General features: G+C 44.2%; 1 long non-coding RNA gene across 1 annotated transcript; it reads left to right on the top strand.

Moving 5' to 3' along the window:
* Positions 1-12,793: 12,793 nt before the first annotated feature.
* Positions 12,794-17,220, top strand: LOC309867426. The gene is made up of 3 exons (XR_014313169.1): positions 12,794-12,932; positions 13,061-13,155; positions 16,848-17,220. It is a non-coding gene; the product is annotated as an uncharacterized lncRNA (long non-coding RNA).
* Positions 17,221-22,207: the final 4,987 nt, after the last annotated feature.

Raw genomic sequence — 22,207 nt, 5'->3', positions numbered from 1 at the left:
AATGGACAAAACCCAACATACATGGAATTTGTCCCCCATGTTATGTCTGATGTGAAGTGTCCCATCGTCTTACAATAAATCGAAGACATCCATCCCACAAAGGACAAGAGAAAGGCTGCAGAAAAAAACGATGAGTGCCCGGGGGGCACAGCAGAGATCTGACCCCAGATCTGTTTTACCATTTGGGCGTTCTCGGGATTTTCATGACCCCCATTTTGTTATTTTTGCCCATAATCCCACAGTTTTGTAAAGAAAATCTGGTGCTCTCAGGAATTCCTGGCTATCTCTTGAAGGGAAGTGTTCACTTTGAGTGCATTAAGTACTCAATGCTGTTTCCTACTCATTCGCAGTGGTATACACTCAGAGCTTTCTTTTTCTCTAAGACCTTGGGAAAGGGATGGTTTCAATGCCTCTAAGATTAGAGGGGCAGTTTTCTTCTAAAATATCTGCTTCTCTGAAACTCATATGCTTTGTTCCAAATCTATGGCCTGAATTCTTGGATTTGTTATTAACATGGCTCCTTTTTGAATCACGAATATTATAAAAGTTGTACAGGCTCTAAGCTAGACTCTGTGAAGGATCAGCAGTGAGAAAGATAGACAGACCCCACTTGCTCATCTCCAAGAAAAAATGTATCTATAAAACTAACCAATGAAGGGGCGCCTGGGTGGCTCAGTGAGTTCAAGCCTCTGCCTTCAGCTCAGGTCATGATCTCAGGGTCCTTGGATGGAGCCCCACATCGGGCTCTCTGCTCAGCAGGGAGCCTGCTTCCCCCTCCCTCTCTATTTCTCTGCCTACTGTGATCTGTCAAATAAATAAATAAAATCTTTAAAAATATATTTTAAACTAAGCAATGAAGATCCAAATTCTAGACGTTAGAACTATTATCCAGGACAGTAAGATAGGGAGAGGACCTCCAGGAATTCAACTATAGTGTGTGCATGTGTGTGTCTGTTTTCTTAAGAGGTCTTTCTTTCTTTCTTTTTTAAGTGGTCTTTCTGATAGAAAGATCTTTGAACCTATACTTCTCTATTTTAATTTTGTTGGAGAACGGGTGTGGATGGTATTTATTTGGGAAACAGAGGAAATATTCCCAAGTTTGGAATAGTCAGCTTATCAGAAGATGCAAAACCACCATTCTGTTCCTAAAACAATCATCAAACCTCTTTCTTTGGGGAATGGCCAGCAAGCGTCTTCAGCAATTATACCAGTCAGAGGACAAATTTTCATGAGACATCCATGAGCCATAAAGAATCTGATCCCATTGGCAAATTGGAAGGTGTTTCCAGCAAAGGTGGCTTCACATACAGAAGCAGCAGCACTGAGGGTCACAAGCACGTGGCAAACACCAGGCCCTTCCATTCTCCACTCTGCTCAGTGAAGTTCATTCACCCGCAAGACTAACCCTAATTCTCAGAGCCAAGATGTGGGGCAAGGAAGGCACCAGGAGGGGACGTCCTGTGAACACACATTGCACCTGCACACAGGTGAAAGAGCCTGAAAAGGCTTTGGGGTTTTGTTGTTGCTGTTGTTGTTGTTGTTTTGGTTTGTTTTGTTCTAAAGTCTTTAAGTAATGAGAAAGCTTATCAGACAGGGAGGAATTGCTAATCCAATATGGCAAAGAAACTACTTATGCAGATAGGTACATAAACTGGGAAGAAAGGTTTGCCCTGAGGGTATTTGTGAAGCCCAGAAAATTTTAGATTTCCTTCTGACAACTAATGGGCCAAAGGGGATAGAAATGACAGGCTTGGTGAGGTTTTTTTTTTTTTTTTTTTTTTTTTTTTTTTACAATAATGGAAATGTTCTAAGCTCATTGTGATAGTTGTATAATTCTATATATGCTGATAATCGTGGAATTGTACACTTAAAATGGATAAATTGTGTGAAAGGTAAATTGGATCTCAATAAAAGTGGGGGTTCTTCAAATGCTGGGTGTTACACCAATACAACACAGGTTGAGTTCCACAGAAAGTTGACTACAACATGTGTACTCTCTACACTTTTTACTCAATTTTTCTGTAAATCTAAAATTGCTCATAAGAAATGGTCTAATAAAAAAAAAGGGGGAATGGTCTAATGAAAAGAAGAAAGAACCCAGTCTCTCTGTAGGCATTTGGCCGTTTCCTGCCTGCACCACCAGCGGGGCCAGAGCCTCTGTCCTCTCCCATGCAGCCCCTGTGGTCTGAACATTAACAGTCTTGAGGACCCCCAGCATGGCCTCACCTGGCAGTTCTCCATTTCTCCCTCAGATAAAGGGACTAAGGACAAGTTGCTCCTGAGGGAGGCTGAGTAGATGGACAAGGAGGTTCTGAGCTGTGTCTACCAGAGAGATGCCTGGGGAGTGAGACAGGGTTTAATGAAATAAAAGGTGGCAAACTGAGCCCAAAAAAGGACCTGCCCTCTCCCCCAAGGCCCTCTTCTGGAAATGACTTTGTGGACCAGAGACCCTCCTGGGGGCCCTCTTGGGGATGATAGGCTAAAGATGGAGAACCATATGGACCACTGCAGTCATCCCTAGGACAGAGTTAATCCCTTCCAAATATTCTTGGACATGCTGGCTCCACAGAAAATTCATGAATTCATGAGATGCTGCCAGCTCCAGGTGATTTCTTCTGACTTTCTAGAATTAGGATCCATGTGTCTTAATTAATACCTTTGGGGAGACCCTTTCACTCCTGGGAAGCTGCCTGCCCAGAGTGGCTGAGGGGACCTCAAAGGACACAGATCCCTGAGACTTTGGAGGACAGTGCCAGGCTTCTCTGAAGCAGAAGGAAACTTTAAATCAGGAGAATGAGCCTAACTCACAGGTGGCGGCCCTGAGAGAATGGTCAAGGTCTGGCCCTGCTTTGACCCGTAGGTTTCCTGTCGGGTCACGTGGGCCTTGAGTGGCTGGACACCTGGCTACAATCAGTGCTTTCCACCTCCCCCCCCATGCCTGTAGAAGTGAGATCACTTTTTATTTCAGGGCAAAGTTAGAGGGCAACTGTGTCCTAGGAGCTGGCTGGCCTCCCCATCCCCCAATGCAACTGCTGTGCTCTGGTTGTCAGGCAACTGTTTACCTTAGAGGTAGAGTGCCCCCCAAAGTTCTGAGCCTTCATTAGAGACCCAGACAGAGAACACTGGCATTTGGAGGCAGAGCTGGGGAGCTCTCCACAGCCCTGGATGGCCTCCTGCCTGCCATAGATCAACTTTCCAGTTGGTCCTAGACCACCTGTGCGGTCCTCTGCTGGTGATTTCTGAAAGCTGGAGACACGTTTCAGGTCTCTGTGGATTTCCCTGGGAGATCCTTGTATAAACTGTGATACTGGTTTTGCCAGTGAAGAAACAACAAATTTTGAGAAGGGTGACGGTGTCAGGCGAAAGGTGTTTCGCACACGCTGAAGTCTGTGGGAAAGGCACTGATAATATGGAACCGTTGACACAAGCTGATGATGCCCGAGGTCTGCCCGGGGAGGAGGCCAGTCTTCTCACCTTAAAATCCTTGTTCTTATCAGCAATAAATACAAACCACTGTAGGCTGTCTCTTCAGAATACTGTTGACTTTCTGAAAAAGTTACTGAAGGGCCAGCCTCCTAAATCATCTCAAGAGACTGGTGGCAGACCCATCTTCAAAGCCTCAGAGAAGAATGGAGAAGAGCTTTGGAAGAAAACCCTGGGTGATTTGAATGAAAACCCTCCTGATCTACAGAGTGCAGAACGGCTCGCCCAAGAAACTGCGAGATGGAAGCAGAGACTCCAAGAAATGGAGCAGGAGAAAGAAAGGCTAGAACAGTCAAACGCAGGATTCCAGCAGGCCCTGAACGAGAAAGTCAGCCAGTTAGTACCGGTGGGTGAAAACCTGCTGAAGACCTTCCCCGGGACCACTCACCTTGGAGATCATTTGGGTCATGTCAACTGTGAGGTCAAGGAAAAGAGGGAAACAGAAAATGACGATGGCCCCATCCACGGGTCAGAGGGTGATCTGAAGGGTGTCACTGATGATGCTGATTCCAACGTGTCCCTTCAAAGTGCTGAAGCAAAAAAGCAGGAACTAGCCAGACAATTGCAGGAAGGAAAGCAAATGAATGAGGAGCTTATGGGACAAGTAACAGATCTTCAAGCCAAGGAGGCCTCTTTGCAGCGTGAAAATTCACAGCTTGAAGAGGAGATTCAGCAGCTGAAACAGAAGCTTCAAACTCTGCCTCAATTATATCAAGAATGCATCAGCCCCGTTGAGAGAAAATGGTCTGAGGCAGAAGAGCAGTGCGCAGACATTAAGTGGAATCTTTCCTGCACACGTAGAAACATCAAGGCCATGTCTCAGACTCGAGACTTCTACAAGGAGATCGCTGAAGACACCAGGAGACAATTGGAGGAAAATGCCATACACTATCAAAAGGGGATCCTATTCCATGCAAAGAGAGCTCAGGAAAGCTGGATGGCAGCTGTGCTGACCGAGAGAAGCCTCAAGGAGCTAAAGAAAGAAAGTGATTACAACAGGCAAATGTCCAAAGAGGAATCCAACTTCCAGCTTTTCCCAAGTGGCCCTTTTACTCCTGCTCCTCCACCAGCTGCCCACAGAGGCCCAGAAGTGTCAGAGAACTCCTGGATCATGAGCACCCCCAGGAAGGAGAAGATCTAGGACTTGAGGGCCCAGGCAGCTGGACCACACCACCAGGGACCCCTGCGGATTTGACTGAGCTCACCGCAGGCCGGTCCTGAATTCCCACAACCACAGCATAACATCTGCATGTGTTTTCTGTCTTTAAAGTTATTTTGACTTATCTCTTTTTAGTTTAGCTATTATTTAGATAGATAGATAGATAGATAGATAGATAGTTGTTTAATTGATAGTACAATTGCTTTTATTCAAGTACATTTAGCATTATAGTTTTCAGATAGTATTTTTCCATTAAAGTGTCATTTCCTATAATTCTTACAGATGTATTATTTTCACCAGACCCTCTAGAACTAGAAAATATTAAGTTAAAGATCTCCAGTTACTTTAATAATTATCAAAATTTGGAATTGATACAAACATTTAAAATAATCAACATTTTTCTTTTTTTTTTTAAGAACATTTTTCTATGGCATGAACATTTTTGTGTGCTGTTTTCATACACATAAGCTTGTGTTAGACATCTGCACAAGTAAATTAATATGTATCTGAATAAATTTTGATTTGAAAAACTGGGGAAAAGAAAACCCTAAACAACAATTCCCTATTCCAATTTCATAAAATTTTGATTAGACTAACCTTAAATTCATAAATTATCTTAGCAGAGCTTAAAGTACAATTTTTTCTTTTAACTTTTTAAAATTTTTTCCTTTAGTTTAAGATATTGTTTGCTAAATGTTTAGACATTTCTAAATTTTATGTAGCGAAAATAAAAGTTTTTCAGAGATGGCAAGCAAACAGTCCTCCCCATGCGGTTTACAAGGCACTTTTAAGTCAGTTTGACGGTAACAGAGAGTAATAGAACCGTAAAGAAAGCTGCCAATTTTTAAAACAATTTTAAAGAGAGAAAGGAATGATGTTCACACAATTTGTATAATATGCAAAATATACCTAGCTCTTATATACACAAAAGGAGAATTGTCCCATGTATCAGATAGATGCTCTGTTCCTCAGAGCTGTGGAAGCAGAAAGCAAGACAAAAAGCAGAGGGAGACTCCCAGATGCTAACAATGGGGGGAGCTGTTCCCACTCTTGGGCCTGCCTGGAGGGAGGAGGGGGAAAGTGGTGCCATCAGGGCAGGCAGATTTAGTTCCAGGCCACCACAATAATGCAAATGTCACCATGAAGCACATAATTCAATAATTAATATTTTTTCTGGAAATCATTTTTTTTTCAGGTTTCCCAGTGCATATAAAAGGTGTTTATCCCATGACACTGCAGTCTTGTGAGTGTTCAATAGCATTATCTCTAAAAAAATAAAAATTAAGCCTTGTTTAAAAGATATGTTTTGTTAAGATTTTATTTATTTATTTGAGAGAGCGAGTGAGAGTGAGAGAGAGCATGGGAGGGGAGAAGAACAGAGGGAGAGGCGGAATGCTCGTGGATCGGGGAGCCCCATGCGGGACTCGATCCCGGGACTCTGGGATCATGACCTGAGCTGAAGGCCGTTGCTTTGCCAACGGAGTCCCCCAGGTACCCAAATTAAAAAATATTTTCTTGCTGAAAACTGCTAACCGTCATCTGTGCTTTTAGCAAGCTGTAATCTTTTAGCTGGGAGGAGGGTCTCGTTTCAGTATTGATGCAAGTTGATCAGGGTGGTGGTTGATACAAAACTGTGGCAATTTCTTCAAAGATGACGACGACCAAGGTTGCCGCATCAGCCTACCCTTCCTGTCACGAAGACGTCTGATAGCGGGCAGGGCTGTGGAGGGACATGAACAAATTGGAGCGCAGATGGGTGGGAATGTGAAACAGTGCAGCTGCTGTGGAACATGGTGCGAAGTTTCCTCCAAAAATTAAAAAATACTCTATGATCCAGTAATCCCACTTCTGTATTGCAGAAAACTGAAATCAGGATCTGAACGGGGTTTCTGCATTTCTAGGTTCATAGGGCACTATTCCCAGTAGCCCATGAGAAAAAGCCATCCAAAGGCCCACCAACGGATGGATGGATGGGCTGAGAGAATGTGGTGTGAATGAGTAAAGAAAATGTAATATTATTCTTTAAAAAGAAGGAAATTCTGTCACACGCTGCAATATGGATGAAACTTAAGGATATTGCTTTACGCAAAATAAGCCAGTCACACACACAAACACACACACACCAGATATTCTGAGTCCCCTCATAAGAGATCTCTAAAGTGGTCGAAAAATAAAATAGGTGCACCTGGGGGGCCCTATTTTATGTACATGGTACATTCCATGTCATGCGTTTTTTACCTCAATTAGGAAAAAAAAGGTATGAATATGAGTTTTAGGATTTGAGTGGTGGGGAATTAGACTTGAGCTAAGTCTCAGACCAATGACTTTACGTCTCTACATTTCAGTTATTAAGTTCATCTAATTAATTAATAAGTTGATTAAATAATTTTTAAAGGTTCTGTTCTAACTGCATTGTAATTATAAAGAGAATGTCTTAGTCCTCCACTCTAAGGCAAAGTCCTTTATGGTACAAAATGCTGACCTACTTATCTTCCAAAAATTCCCTCCATTACACCTTGTCAGTTAGATCAGAGGGACAGTCAGCTCACATTGGATGCTCAGAGATCAGCATCTCCCTAAAGTAATTCATGCTGAGAACATGATAACGTAGAAAAGGGCAAGGTTTACCCCAAGCCAAAGGAGTACCTAATTCTTTGCCTATAAGAGAGGAAGCATCTGGACTTGGTGTTGTCCTGATTCCCCGTGAACACACTCTGGAGCAAAGCTCCAGAGATAGGGGTTCCTGCCCCTTGAACAAAGAGCCCGTTAGCTTGATGGCTGGGGAAGAGGCTGAGCCTTTTTCTTTACTACAGTAGGCCCCCAGCAGAGCCCTAGGGTGGTCAGTTTGCCTTCTGGCCTTTGGGCCCCTTTAGGTCCTCACCCCACTCAGGTGCCCTGGGCCTTCAGATCTTCCTTCATATTCTGGTAGTTTCCTATACCTGCTTTTCTCTGTCTCCAGTAACCCTTTCTATCCCTGGCTGCAGGGCCTCAAGGGCCTGCCCCTCTCTGAGCTCCTCTTTGGGATGTCTGTGTCCCTCCTTGGACTGTGAATTCTGTCCTGTCCTGTGCCTTGGCTTCAACTGTTGCCTTCAGCTGCCACCAGAATGTTCTGTCCTTAAAGTTCTCAGGGTTGGTGCTGGGGCTTAGCAGCCAGGGGGAGGATAAGATTTGGAGCCCAAAGCCCAGGCTTTTGCCTTCTGAGTTGGCTCAGCCTTCAGTCTGCAGTAAGCACACAGCAATGCATGGTGACTGGATTTTCTAACCAAATTCTTACCAACTTTTCAAGGCAGTCATGGCTGCCTGCTGGACCCCTCTGGCCTGGTTCACAACCTCATGGGACTTTCCCTGCTGTAGCTGAGAAGAACCCTCTTGTGGGTACATTGGCAGACCCAGCTGAGGGAAATTGGGGGCCAAAGCCCTTCTTGCCCACCTCACTTGGCTTGGCCCCCAGGGTAGCTCGAACCCCAGGCTGCAGGTGCCCTAGAGCGGCTCCCCCTCCAAGCCTGTAACCACCTCGGCTTCTGTACCCCACCAAGAGGGGGCCCGGCCTTAAGAGGGAGAGCAGACCATGTTCATGGCTCAAAGAGACACTGCCAAGGTGGCACTTGGAGTGGTTTCCCCTTCGTCACCAATGTGTTTATCTTTGAGAAAAATGAACTTGTATCCCCCATCCCCTCAAATCACTCAGGCTCAGCCAACTCTCTTCTGGGCTTCTGTCTCAAATGGGAAAGTTGGGGCTTCCTGCCTTTATTTGATTATGTCTTCAATCAGACCCTGATGGCTTGTACCTGGAAGTATAGGCCCATCCAGTGGTCCCAGGTCTTACTTTGGCCACTCTTCATGCTTCTGGGATGGGGCATCATTTGTTCCTCTATTACATTAATTCATTCATCCATTCATTCATTTAGTATCTGTTGAACATCTATATACCAAGGACTAGCTAGGTACCGGGGCTACCAAAAGTGCCAGGCATATAGAAATGGATGTTCACCCTTAAAGAGCATCCAATCTAATGGGCCACCAGTGTGAAGGGGGCACCTGGCTGCAGGGAGGTATGTGACCTCAGGGTGCAAGCTAAGTAAGGCTGGGGACAAAAGCCAGGATGCCATGAGAACTTGCAGACTGGCTTTAGAATTTGAGTTTTTGTCCTAGAAGCCTTGGGGAGCCATGCAAAGATTTTAAGCAGAAGAGAGACCTGGTCACATCACATTTGGGTTTTTTTTTTTTTTTTTGCAAAAGACACTAGCAGTTGTGTGGAACACCCGTTAGAAGAAGGGGAGTGGGGATCGGGTGGGGAGCCCCTTGGGCAATGCTGGTGGCCAGGGTTGAGGGGGCGTGGGGAGGAGTGGTGGAAAGCATAGCCTGAGTGGAGGGGGATTGCAGACCATGGGGGTCTACTGGGGGGCTGGGGAACCCAAATGCAGACACCGGAGGAGGAACACGACTTAAGACAGGTTTGGGGCTATTGAGTTGAGGTGCCTTTAAAGGGAGGGGATATTCAGGTAGGGAGCTCCTGGGAGAGATGTGGCCTGTAGATAGCCATTGGTGAATTATCTGCTTTATGCGGCTCTTCTGTAGGAAGGGCAGAGCTCTCTGGGGAAAAAGAGTTCAAAAGTGAGGGCACCTTTGGGGCAGAGAGGAGAATCTCTCAAAGGAGGCTATGAAGGAACAACCAGAGAAGGAGGAGGGATGCCGGGGAGTCATGGTGTCACTAAGGCCTTGAGAGAGTATCTCTGTTTTCTCTCCACAACCATTTGCCTTCATGACAAACACATCTCCTTCCTCCTGAATGTGGCATGTAGGGAGCAGAGTGGGAAACCAGAGCTAATGCTGTCTGGGAGGGGTATGCAAGCATTCAAAGTACCGGCAGGAGGGCCAAGGAAGGCTCTGGCAAACTCCGCTAGATTTGGTGGCAGGGACATGTACATCTGAGAATCAAGGGACAGGCATGGAGAAGCTTGTGGAAATTCAAGTCTGGGTGGGAGCATGGGCCCATGGTCTGTGAGTTTAGGGACATTAAAAGGAGATCAGGGGACAGGAGATGAAGAGTCTCTTTGGAGGTTCGGGGAGATGGTCTGAGAGGAGAGCAAGGCCAGCTTCCATGACCTGTTGGGTCTTGAGATAGAGAGAAGTGCTTCTCCTGGCATGGGCATGTTTTTTAGAGAAGCAAGAAGCAGGAGGAGTTTGCCACTGTTAAAGGTAAGAGAACAGTCGGAGGGGAGGACAGGATACCATAAGGAAAACCAGTGAGGCTCTGGAGGTCCCTGAAGGGAACAGGTCAGCGAAACAGGACTGTTATTCCAAATGTATGTGGCCTCTGAGAACATCTTTGAAGCCCGTCCAGACTTTTTAGAGCTGTCAGAGCATCTAGAGCGTGCAAACGGCCCAGAGAAAAGGGGCAGTGGAGAGGTAGGCTGAGAGAAGCCAGGAGGGTCAATGTGGGCCACAAGACAACCTCAGCAGGTAGAGGCAATGCATTAGATATCCTCCTTCACTCTCTACACTACATCAGATCTCCACACTCCATTCTCCACAGCTAGCGCTGCCAGGCTCCTTCGCCCCTGCCAAGACACTGTGTCTGGTCACCATTTTGTGCCTGCCTTTTCCAGGTAGCTTCCAACTCGAATCCCTCATGGTTAAGCCCTACGGCATTGAGGCAGGGCAGTCCTGCCAAGGTGCCTGCTTGAGACCATGGCCAGAGAGAAGGTGGGGGGTTGGGGGGACAGGGCAGAAAGAGCAATTTTGGACCCCCTTTGGGGTGTGGCTTCCTCATGCCTACCAAGGCAAGACATCTGTTGAGACAAAGAAGTAGGTTTTCAGGGGGGAAACAGGAAATCAGGGTGGATACCAGTGGGGGCCACCATTACCCTGAAGGGATAATTTTGGAGTGGTTGACCCAAGGATGGGGGGTGACAGCACTGCACCTCCAGGCTTCGATTTCCCCACTTGTAAAATGGAGATAAGAGAATAGCCTCTACTTCAGAGAGTCGTTGAGGGTTCTGTGAGTCAATTTTTGCACAGAATATTTAGAAAAGCCAGTCACATCCCAAATGCTGGTAACTACTATCATGATTTCGTGAGGCATTGTCCATTTACATGAAATTCTTGGTCTTTGGGGTCACAAACAACACCTATTGATGTGACTCGATGCTGCTCATCAAAGAGGCATTCCAGTTTAATGATTAAATAGCAATAATGATAAGGTTCAAATTTAGGATTACATATTAGGATCAGTTTGAAGAATTTTTCCATGAATACTTATTAGAGTAGAAATGTGGAGAGTTAGGTGTCAGAAGACCACAAATATTTGTTCTAGGATCTTCTACAGGCTGGACTTCAGTGGCCATCGTGATAGAAATGGTACTTACATTGGCAGAGCTGATGACTCTGTTGCAGAGACAGATACAAATTAAAAAAATAATTACAAATTACGATTAATGCTAAGAAGGGGAAAAACCCCAATGGGAATAAGAGGTTGGAGGTACCTAACTTTAGATCATGAAAATCTCTGATAAGTTGATGTGAAGCCAACGATTGGCCACTCAGAAGTGGTTAGGGAAGTGTTTAGGAGGTGAGGAGAGCATTCTGGATTGGAAGGTGATTTCCTTTCCCAATTAGGTAATCTCAGGGAATTCTGTGTGCACTGATTTCTACATCTGTAAAATGAGGATAAGCCTACCTATCCAACTGACCACAACTGAGCCTGTGTGAGGATAAAATGAAACGATGTTAAAGAATTCTGCTGACCACAGACAGAGGCACGGAAAAGAATCCATGAGGAAAGAACGCACTGATCAATTCCTTTCACTTTTTCTATTCATTAAATTTGGTTCCTGTGTATGACAGGACTATAGTACACAGAGGTCTCTTTGGGAGGCACAGTGGCTAAAGGTTATGTTGAGAAGACATGACCGTGATGTTATGGTTAGCAGTGCAAGGGTGTGGAATGGAGACAAAGGTGATTTTCTGGATAGGAGATGGCTGAGCTGAGCCATAGGAGATGAGGGGGGAGAGTTGAGGTTTTTGTAAAGCTGAAAATCTGGAGAAAATTTTAGTGGGGGAAGTTGGAACGTATTTCAGTGTTCAGTAGACTCAAACCCTTCTGGGACCTGACATTGGGGAAGGTCAAAGTTAATGTTACTTAATCTTCACTAAGCAGCCATTTAATTCTAGAAACAGAGATGCAGATGTGCTTTTCCCTGGGTGCTCAGAAACGTGACTTCCATCCAGTAGATCATCAACAAATGTTTGATGTATTGAAGGGTACCCCAAAATGGGAAATATCCAAGGAGAGCACTGCCAGGCTGCCCTGCATTTTCTGGGCTATACGGGAGTCCCATGAGATCAGGGTCAGAACTCTCTGTGGGTTGCAAAAACATCTTCTTTCACATGTACAGTGAAGCAGGACAAGGGCTACAAATCAATGAATCCAGGAAATGTTCTGCTCTGCGGAGAAGCATCTTCCCAGGTTGGACATGGGGCATCAGCCATTGCCATGTTTCCCCCTTCAGTCTGAAGCCCACAGACTATGCCACACTGCTCTTTAGGTCACAGTGTCATTGTGGACATGGATGACCAGTCAGCCAGTATGGCTACAGCTTCTGAATGGCATTTTCTGACTGTTGCTGTATTGGCGAAAAAGTTTAAGGAGAAAGTTTAAGGAGAAAGAGGCATCTGTTGAAGTTGCCTATAGCAAGGTCACATTCTGATAAAGACATTTTCTCAACCACACTGTTCCTCTCCAAAGAACAGAAGTGCTGAAGCAAACATTCTAGTTCTAGGTGGCCTTCAGGTGAAGGGGTGAGGTAGGAACCCTCTGGAAGGGAAGGAGGCAGGGAGAGAGAGGGTCTCTTTCATCCTGGAGGGGAAGGTCAGAGGGAGAAGAGACTGATTTTTGTGATGCCATGGGTTTCAGGTTTTCTATGGCCTTTTTGAGGCTATTGCTTGCCGAATTTAGACCCCATGTTCAAGGTCACTTCAAAAAGGGGTCCATGGAAAACACCTTCTCAAGCTAAAAAAGACTTTGACTCTTGAAACTGTAAACTATAAATGCTATAAATGCTAATTTTTATGAATGGTCTTGTATAGATAAAGACGAGCGATGAAGGAAGACATTTGGAATAGAAAAGTGTAGAAGGAGCCAGGAGAAACTAAGGGCTTTGAACAAGAAGCAGCGGAGGAGTTGGGTCAAGACAAGTCAAGAGTTTTGTGGAGCAGATTCCTAACATCTCAAAGAAGGAAGCCAAACTTATTCAGTGTTAGCAGAAATAACTCTCTGTTTCCTGCAGAGGTGAGGGGAAGCTGGGACGTGAGCTCAGAGCTGCTCGGGCTTGTAGGGGAGCACATGCTGGCATGAGGGGCCCAGAGGCAAGGGTTGACCATTTCTTGTCTTCCACGTGTCTCTTTTTCTGCTAACAGCCACCTGTCAGCAGTTCACGGGCGGGCTCCAGACTCAGCAGGAATGGAGGGAACTCACTGCAGCTCGCGGAAGGAAGACCTCACATGGCCAAGTGGTCAGTTCTCCCCTAATGGATCCTGGCATTTGACACAATTCCAATCAAAATTGCAATGGGAATTTTTTAAAGTTGACATGGCATTTCTAATGTTTATTTGGAAGAATTTATTTTGTAGGAACAAGTAAAACTTGCACACACACATAATAGGTAGCAAGTAGAAGCTTGCATTGTTAGATTTTGAAACATATTTTAAATCGGAAATCTTTTGAACAGTATGAAGCTGGTGGCCAAATAGGTCAATGGCAAGGGATAGAAAGCCCAGATATGGGTTTATTTTAGCCTTCTCTGCTTTTAGAGGAGTGGCATTTCCATTTAGAACAGTGAGTGATAGAGACGCATCACCGTTTGGAGCAAAGCAAAGTAAATTTCCTATTCATTGCCATCGTGATGCAAAGACTGGGACAAGGGTGTCACCAGCCAAGAGTGCCATTTTTCTTTGACCCCAAGTTCCCCATTGTTTCATGTCAGGTCACATTGTCTCCAGTTGGTTGGCCATCTTCCGTTCGTTACCGAACGTTCTTTATAGCTGAAACCCGAGAGCTGTCCAAATTCTGTGAATGTTAACTTGCTGGTGCTCCCAGTTTTTTTTTTTTTTTAAATGTTTGAAGACAAAGGCAAAGGAGGACAGAGTGAAGCCTTTGACATCCGGCAGTGCTGGGGGAGCAGATGCAGGGTCTCCAAAATCACTCACGGCTACTTCAAAGGCTTTTCCTGTTTTCTGAAATTCATTCAATCTCTTTCTACTCCACCACCATCTTGGCCACCCTCTAGATTATCCTTCAGCATTCTGAGTCGGTGATGTTACTGAATAAAAGTGGCATTCCAAGTCAGTGAGTAAGGTGCAAACCATGCAACAATAGACTCAGAAATCACCAAATTATTATTACTTTTCAATGAGTAATTACTGAGCACCTGCTTGGGGGCAGGCCAGGCATGGTTCTGGGGGCTGAAAACCAGCATGTGAACAAAACATCTTTGCCATCCCAGGGAGCAGTGAGTTTCTAGGGAAGGAGAGACACAATGAACTTAAGAACCAACCAACCTATAACTTGACAGGTGGTTGGTGAAATGAAGAAAAATAAATCTGGCCAGGAAGACAGAAACTGCTGGATGTGGGTGGTGGTCAAGGAAGGCTTCTTGGATAGGGTGGCATTTGGGAAGAGGCCTGAAGACTCAGGCCTGAAGACTCATGCAGATCCATGCCATGGAGATATCTGGGGAAGAATGTTCCAAGAAGTGGGTGTAGCAAGTGCAAAGGATTGGCTACCTGAAGGCAGATCCGTGTTTACACTTCTTCCTCTATGCAGTAATTAATGTCGGTAATCCTGCAACAACCAGAAATGATTCCCTCTTTAGTTTTAGAACAATTTAAACAACATACATTTTGCTTTCAAGACAATAATTCAATTTCAGTAAAATATTGTACAATGAACTTAACTGTGTATGTTTGACCTTTTAATTGCACCCCCCACCCCCTTACAGTGTTTGCTGTGTAAACTTGAAACACAGGTAACTCCCAAGGGGTCAGAAGAAATGACAGAATGAAGGAAGTCAAATTCTGATTTTTTGACTCTAGAACCACTGTGCTATGACTGGGTCTTTTGAATCTACTGCTTAAACTCAAACTCAGGGATACGCAGTGCTGAGTACACTGGAGACACAAACTGTACCTAGAGCAAACTCAAATGATTGCAAACCCTCATCAACCACACTGCAAAATGCCTGTCAATGAATCTATTTACATAGACCTAATATTTGTCTTTATGTGTACACGAGTGTGCAGGGCTGTGCCTGAGTGTGTGAGTGCCCTCTTCCCTGATCCCCAACTCCCCAGAATATGCTCCTCCCAAACTTGCAGCATTTGCCAATCTATAGAGTGGGCAGATGTTCCTCAGTGACATCTGTGGCTGAAGTTGGATTACATCAGGTGGCTCCCAGCAGCAGGTGCTTTGGACCTGTGTTTCTAGTGCTCTGATTGGAAGAATGAAAAATTAGTCTTCATTGAGCTCAGGTCCCTAAGGTTTCTGTGTTTCTGACACTTCCCCATCGAATTTCCCCATCCTCCAGCTGCTTCCCTTGTCCTGGCTTACTTGGGCTCCTGTTTGGGATCTTTAAGGCTCTACTGGAGCAGCCAGATGCACAGAGGTTGGGAGTGAGGGTACCACGACGAACACCTTAAGGGCATCCATTGTGTGGTAGAGAGATGGCGGTCCATTGTTCCATTTGGATGGATTCCAGCTCTGACTGGGTAGCCCCACAAGGCAAAACAGCATTATTTCATATGGTTGTAAGATGCCCAGTTTCGCTCATTTTCAGTTAAGTTGGCAGAAATTTTTTTAAAAAGACTTTTATTTATTTATTTACTTGACAGAGTGGGGGGGGGATTACAAGGAGGTAGAGAGGCAGGCAGAGAGAGTGGGGAAAGTAGACTCCCCACCAAGCAGAGAGCCCCACATGGGGCTTGATCCCAGGACTCTGAGATCATGACCTGAGCTGAAGGCAGAGGCTTAACCATTGAGCCACCCAGGCGCCACTAAGTTGGCAGAAATTTTTAAATGCCACTCAGTTTACCAAAAGACTGCCCCTCCTCCATGCTGTAATATGTGTCTGCATGTTCGGGTTTTACCTGCTTGGGAATTTAGTAGGAGAACAGCAGAGTGTCCCTTTGCCATTTTTTTTTAAGATTATTTATTTATTTATTTGTCAGAGACAGAGGGAGAGAGAGTGAGTGAGCACAGGCAGACAGAGAGGCAGGCAGAGGCAGAGGGAGAAGCAGGCTCCCTGCCGAGCAAGGAGCCTGATGTGGAACTCAATCCCAGGACCCTGGGATCATGATCTGAGCTGAAGGCAGCTGCTTAACCAACTGAGCCACCGAGGTGTCCCTCCCTTTGCCATTTTTAAACAGAAGTTCTGGGTGCCTAGTCAAATCGTTTTCTTGAACCATGATTGCTGTGAGTGCCTCTGCTGCGGAGAAGAGGGGGGCTTTATGTCTTGTCTTGGTTTTGCAGGTGACAGAGAAGATGGCCCCCGAGAGCATTACCCCTCAGTTTGCTCACGGGGCGATAGGGATTCCTTTAATGGAGGACCTCTCCTCGGAACATGACTAATCTGGGTACCCTTAAGGGATGCGGTGATTGCTGTATTTCTATAATGTCCAGTTGTTGTTGGCTTTACGATGAAGACTTTGTATATAAGGGTCTGCTTGCTTAGAAGTTGAATGTTGCGTGGTCTGGGGTAAGCCAACTGGGCTGACAGAACTTGCTTCAACCTCTAGGTGGATCCTTGAGTTACCAGATCACTGGGTCTCTGACCACAGGGTCTGAAGGAAACCCAGGCTATTTTAAAAACATAAAAATAAAAAAAATACAAAAAATATATATATGTAAAATATATATATATATATATTTTAGGAAAAAGATGTTTACCCATGTGCACTCTGAAAAAGGAGATTTGGGTTGCCGATGGAGGCCACTCTGTTGCCTCAGAGGGCCTGCAGCGCGAAGTCAGCCTTAACTGAAGAGCTTTCCTTCCGCCCGGCCGGGACCCTCAGCTTCTCTGTCAGCCGAGGAAGAGCAGTGTTGTTTAGCGTTCTTTCTTTCTTTCTTTATTTATTTTTCCACTCACAGCCTCTTGTCCATTGGGTGACAGGAAAAACACTAACTTGGGTTTTGTGTTATTTACATTTTAAGATCCTAATTCAACTCCATCTGGTGCTGTTTATGGAAGGGAAGAGGCCTCCGATAAGCACAGCTGGGGAGGCGATTTTCCAGCGCTGCTGCCCTGTTGTTTTGCTCACTTTCTCCCAGCACAGAGGACCGTCTGCAAACGATCAGAGAAGTGAAAGAAATCTGAAGACAAAATACGTCTTTGGAATTTCACCAAGTCTTTGGATTTGAATGGAGAAGGATGAACAACATGGTGTGGATCTTGGGACCCCAGAAGGTTCTGGAGGGTCTACAACTCACTGCCTGTCCTTTAAATGTCCTTGTCCTTCCCTTTCAGCTTCATGTCCATGCTCATTCATGGCCCAACTGAAGAAACAAAAGGAAAATTAAAGTGTCTGTGATCAGGAGTTTGGGTCTTTAAATGGGGGAGGGACCCAAGAAGACATTCCACTGACATACTGTTTTTCACAGACTAATCTGAGGTCTGTTGACCCCCACAACACACCTGTGTCTTCCAAGTGATCAACCCTGGTCTACAGATATTGAGCGGAAATGCATGTTGTTGCAAAGGACAACAGTTTCCTTTCTAGACGGGCAGGGACATGTGGGGTTAGGATCAGAACCCTCTGGGTCTTTAGTATCCTATTTTTTTTCTTTTTTTAAATGTGGACTGGGTAAATGTTAAAAATCACAGTTTTTATTTACCCTGTGTGTGAATTCTCCTACCTGGTCCTGGAGGTCAAACCTGGAGGTGCCACATTTTCTGGGTCTCAGGGTCCCCGGAACTGTGTTCTGTTGCAGGGGAGGTCACAAGACTGTAGAAGGCCGGGCAGCCATTCCAAGAACTGTGACACTTGCTGGGAGGTGGGCATGAGTGTCCTCTGAAGAGGACACTTCTCTGGTGATGTGGAAGGAACCATTGGAAAGTCATTTAATGAGTATCGCCTTCCAGTCAGGGGAGGCTTAAAAAATGCTTGACAACCTCTTTCATGAGGCATGCAGGAATTCCAGGGGCAGGGCTGCCTGACAGTCTTACAGACCTGAGGGTAAGGGGGAAGTAGTGGGTGAAAATGGGAGCTGGTGGCGGGGGCATAGGAAGGGTGTAATAGCGTGAAGTTGGGGTGTATGGAAGGACAGCAGGCGCTGTGGTCAGGAGGCTTCTGAGAGGGATGTTTGAGATCAGTAAGAGCCTAGGGCTTCTCGGGGCAGGTGTAGTTAACAATTTTGAGTGATACGAGCCTCTGTGTGAGGGTTAAACCCATCATTCTCAAAGTGCCTGTGTAACCTGGTCTCCCTTCACCTCACTTCGTCCCCTGGCCTAGCACCCTGGTCAAGGGCGACTCTTCTAATTTCTGGTTGAGGCATGAAGGCAATAGGTACTTCATTGGAGCAGAAGCTTTTGTTGTGTGTGTGTTTTGAAGCTAAAGTATTATCAATCCAAACTAGATTGTTGTAAATTTAGGAGATCAGTTATAATCTGCATGATGGTTAAGAACTAAATATCAAAAATAAACAGATATATATATTCAAAAATATATAGAAAATAAAGAAGAGAATCAAAACAATTCACAACAAAATCAAGGAAACTCCATGAAGAATATGGTACTGGGGAAGACATATAGAAGGTATGCAGAAACCAAAGAGAAAAAGGCAGAAGTCCTTATCAGTGATTCCATGTAGTAGGTTAAACTCTCCAAAATGCAGTGACTGATGGAGGGAAAAACCAAGATCCAACCTTATCTTGTCTACATAAAACTTGCTTCAGATGTAACAGTGAAAAAGGATGAAGAGGACAGTATAAAAAAGATGCTCTATGTAAGTCATAACCAAAGGGAGGCATGGAGTCTATATTTAAAAAAAAAAAAAAACTAGACTTATGTGCACACAGTGAATCATGGAACACAACATCAAAAACTAATGATTTACTGTATGGTGACTAACATAATTCAAAAAAAATAAAAAAACTAGACTTTAAGTCAAAAACTCTTAACAGACAAAGGCATTATATACTGATAAAGGTGAATTTAGCATATTTTTACATCGAAAATATTCCCCAAATGGGGGCACCTGGCTGGCTCAGTGAGAGGAGCATGGGACTCTTGATCTTGGGATCATGAGTTTGAGGCTCACATTGGGTGTAGAGATTACTTAAACATTTTTTTAAAAATGCCCTAAATACGAGAGTAAATATTGCCTGAATTGAAAGAGAAATAGTTTTATGATAATATTCAAAGACTTTAAGAATCCAACTTCAAATGGAGAACACATCTTCATGCCAAGATCAATAAGGAGAAAAGGACAGGTAGAGGAGTAGAAATGTACTAGACCTGATAGCCCCCCCCCATATATATATATTCACATACATACACTACATACCAAAGAGATCACCTTGAAGAGTTTCAAAGAGGCTGATCGACAACTGGTTAGATGATTTTTTTTAAGATTTTTATTTATTTATTTGAGAGAGATCACAAGTAGGCAGGCAGGCAGAGAGAGAGAAGAGGAAGCAGGCTCCCTGCTTAGCAGAGAGCCCGATGTGGTGCTCGATCCCAGGACCCTGGGATCATGATCTGAGCTGAAGGCAGAGGCTTTAAACCACTGAGCCACCCAGGTGCTCCTGGTTAGATGATTCTTAAACCTTTCAAGAGTATAAATGAGTCAGGACAGGGGTTTTGAAGGAAAATTTTTTGAGGTTTTTTTTTTTTTTTTTTTAAAGAACTTTGCCGAGAACACACTACTTCGTCATAGAGCGCAAAGAGTGTGTGTGTGTAGTGTTGATCACTCTAGGTCAACAAAACATGTAAAAACTTCGTACATGTCTCTTTCAGTAAGAACCACAGTGGCTGGTGCCTGACTCCTCCATTTGAGATAAAGGGAGAGAAACGAGGCAGCCAGGGGAGGGTGGATGAGCTGATGCAGGGGTGTCGCTTTGTATGCAGAGCACACAGGTGTGTCGGGGCAAAGAAAATATTTCCATGGATGGAAGTTGGGTCTTGTGTGAAACCAGATGTGAAATTATCTACAGACTCGTTTGAAAGGACTCACTGTGAAGGCAGCTGGAACTCAGTGGAGAGAGGCTGAAGCGGGTGCCAGCTTCTGGAGGACCACAGCTGGAAGAAGTGGTCGTCTGGAAAAGCCAGTCACAGAAGTCACAAAAGTCAGCAAGACAGTCCAGAGATGAATTCTAAGGGATCATGAAAATGTCCCATCAGGGAATGAATCAGGTAAACACAAAAGCTACACCCAGAACACAAGGCCATCTTCTCACACTGCCAGGTCAGTAAGAACTTTCCTATGTCCCCCTGTGTTTCATCCAGCCAGCCCTGGAGGGGTCAGCACTGCACATTTTTGCAGAGGGTGGGGTGAACCAGGAAAAGGGAAAGAGCAGAGCATACACCATTGTCCTGTCCATGGCTTTCTGCCTTCTTGTAGGCCCTGGCTAGGGGTGACAGGGGACAGGTGTACATATAGATGAAGACTGAAATGTAAGGTATTCTTTGAAACATTCTAACTTCTGGAATGAAACTGTTTTAGGACAAACTGACCACATGACTCTGTGTTACTGAAGGGTGACCACAAAAGTCATGGGATGGCTGACTTATCTTCATAGGATAATGAAAAATGACCCCTCATGAAAGGACTAGTGTGAGAATTTAGTACACTTCCTTCGTGATTGAGCCCAATATCAGATTTTGCCAATGAACTTCTACATTTTGATGACTTCTCAGTCTAAATCTTGCAGTGAGCTTAGAAATACCACTGCAAAGTACACTGAAGAAGAAAGGAAAATTTCAGGAAAGAATAAGTAGGGGAAGCTTACCCTGCCAGAGGGTACGTAAATATTGTAAATATATACAGAAACTGAATAATCCTGCAAGGACCCAAAGATGGTTTGGAAAACCAATACGGATAGTGCAGAAGCAGATAACAGCCTAGATGGCAATGAAGGATATACAGATAATAACACAAACCAGAAACTAATTGCTCACTGTGAAGTGCCAAAATGAGTGGTTAACTATTTTGTAAAACACAATTTGGATCTTTCAGAAAATAAACTCCAAATGATTAAGTGGTTAAATATAAATAATGAAGCTATAAAATATTAGGCAAACAGGTGGTGAATTATTTTTCCAGATCATGCAGTATGAAGCGATGATAGCAGATATAAAGGAAAAGGATGCTAAAATTGACTTCATTGAAATATTACTGTCAAACACACTCCAGTCAAAATTAAGAATATAGTGATACTTAAGTTTCTGCCAGTATGATGAGTGAGGCACCTAGACAGGCTGTGTCTCTGAAAACAAAAATATTGGACCAAATGTATTTTTAAAAATTCCCAAGTGCATACACGATGACATAAAATACTAACATAAGGCAAAAATAAAATGAATGTATCTTTGAAAAGTAAGTGGGACTCATTATCTGCTTTTGTTTTTAAAGATTTTATTTATTTGATGGAGTATAAGCAGGGGTAGGAGCAGAGGGAGAGGGAGAATCAGGCTCCCTGCTGAGCAAGAACCACCCCTTCCCGCAATGCGGGGCTTGATGCCAGAAACCTAGGATCATGACCTGAGTCAAAGGTAAATGCTTAACTGACTGAGCCACCCAGGTGCCCCTGTTATCTGGCTTTTGATTTAGGTGTTGGCTTAGGCCATTTCTTGTACAGTTTCAAATGTCATGGGTAGGACCCAAGGCTTAAAATCCATGCAAGTTGGAGTTTTGAATAGGAGAGATCTTCCATACCGTTGGGATTCTAAAGAAATATATCATTTTCGGGGCAAAAAGCCACCTCCTGCATCTGCAAGGGAGTGCAAAAAATAGCTATTGGACAAAAAGTTGGACTCAAATTGAGGAGATGGGAATATTCCCTGAAAAATTGTAACAAGCTAGACCTTTTGCCTGTTTACTGCCTCCCGAACCTGCGACCTGAGAAGTCTACAAAAATCTGAGTTTGAAAATTTAAGTGATTCTGGCAATTTCCATAAGTGCCTGGCAGAAGAAAACACTGATTCCATCTGGAAGAATTTAAACTCATTCTCAATTAAATTCTGGGGAAAAAAATCAACTCACAATAAAAAAAAATACAAAATGCACAAAGTAATGAACTACCTTGAGTGGAAGCCAGCAGACACAGAGAAACATCTGATTCTTGAAGATTTCAGATACTGAAATTTATCAGACACAAAAAAATCTGTTAAATTTCAAAATATAAAAGAAAAACCTGAAACTGAATACAGAACAGAAAGATTTGTAAAAGAGTCAGATATTACTGAAATTAAAAATAATTGAAATTTGAAACTCAAGGGTTGGATATTTCTGCTTTCAGTCAGAATTGAGTGACAGGTAACAGATTTTCATACTTAAACAACTATAAAAACAGG

This window comes from Mustela nivalis (assembly GCF_964662115.1).
Source record: "Mustela nivalis genome assembly, chromosome: 6".
NCBI classification, from domain to species: Eukaryota; Metazoa; Chordata; class Mammalia; order Carnivora; family Mustelidae; genus Mustela; species Mustela nivalis.
The sequence above is the reverse complement of the archived record's forward strand: the minus strand, read 5'-3'. Positions and strand labels throughout refer to the sequence as shown.